Genomic DNA, 1,256 nt, shown 5'->3' with positions numbered 1-1,256 from the left:
GTGTGTGTGTGTGTTATTGCAAAAGTGAGGCAAAAAAGGACAAAATCACGTCTGAAGAAAGAGGGACGAAAACGAAATGTGAGAGGAAGATAGGGATGAAAACGCGTACGCCTGTTGAATTGGAAGACTAGTTTCAGTGGGAATTCCATTTGAGTGTGTCCACCAAGCCAGACGGGTCGTTTGAAATACGGCATTTGAGTCGGGTCGAGTGGTCACTCATCAGCCATAGGCCTAGCTCAAGGACAGCTAAATACAAAAAATAAAAAAATAAATTAAATTAAATTAAAAAATAAATTCTGAGGGGGAACAAAATGTCATATTCGAGATCAGTGCTTCAAAACTAACAAAGTTCACGCGGGAACCACTGGAATGTCCTTTGCGACAACCGATAAGGCATCTTTACGTAGTTCAAACATCATTTTCTTTTTTAAATGCCAAACTTTTAAACAGCATTTCTGAAGGACATTTAACACGGAGCATGAATTCTGCTTACATAAAACAAATACTATTATTTATGCATCTTTAGGGACCTACGATTTGCATACTCTTGTATAGGGAGAAGCAATAATATGATTTTTATGAAAGTGTTGACAGTTAAACAACATAGGTGGGAGGTAAACGAAGGACTGATAAGTTGCTTAGAATAATGGAAAAGGAGAAATCCCAAAGCATCACACTCTACGCAATTCAAGCTCGACACTATAGCAAAACAATTTTAAACCAGTTAAACAGCTGTCAGTGCACTTTCCTTCTCTTTCTGTTTTACTTTTCTTGTTCCTCTTTTGTTGAAAGAGACAAGCAGAGCTTTTTTTGAAAAAGTAAAAAAAAAACACCCAAACTATTGTAACACTGATACTCTATAATATGCAGATGCGGACACCGCCTTAGGTAAAAGAAAAGTGTTGCTATGTGCTACAAACTGTGCCATTGTGAATTGTGATCGGGTTCCTTCATATAGATTCTGTTACTTTACTCTCTTTATCAGCTACACACGAACACAAGGGCTATAACTTCTCTCCCTCCTTGGAAGTGCAAGGTCAAAATCAGTTTTTGATTGACGAAATATTATTATTTGTTTCATTATTAGATTTACTAGTTAATCTTGAAAGAAGGTTTCAGTCTAAATTTTATAACGTGCTTTGTGAACACCGTGATGGCAAAAAAGAGGACACGATTTGGGTGTTGTTCCTTGATTAATACGACATGAGAGAGAGAGAGAGAGAGAGAGAGAGAGAGAGAGAGAGAGAGAGAGAGAG

This window comes from Aplysia californica, unplaced genomic scaffold (assembly GCF_000002075.1).
Source record: "Aplysia californica isolate F4 #8 unplaced genomic scaffold, AplCal3.0 scaffold00037, whole genome shotgun sequence".
Taxonomy (NCBI): Eukaryota; Metazoa; Mollusca; class Gastropoda; order Aplysiida; family Aplysiidae; genus Aplysia; species Aplysia californica.
The sequence above is the reverse complement of the archived record's forward strand: the minus strand, read 5'-3'. Positions refer to the sequence as shown.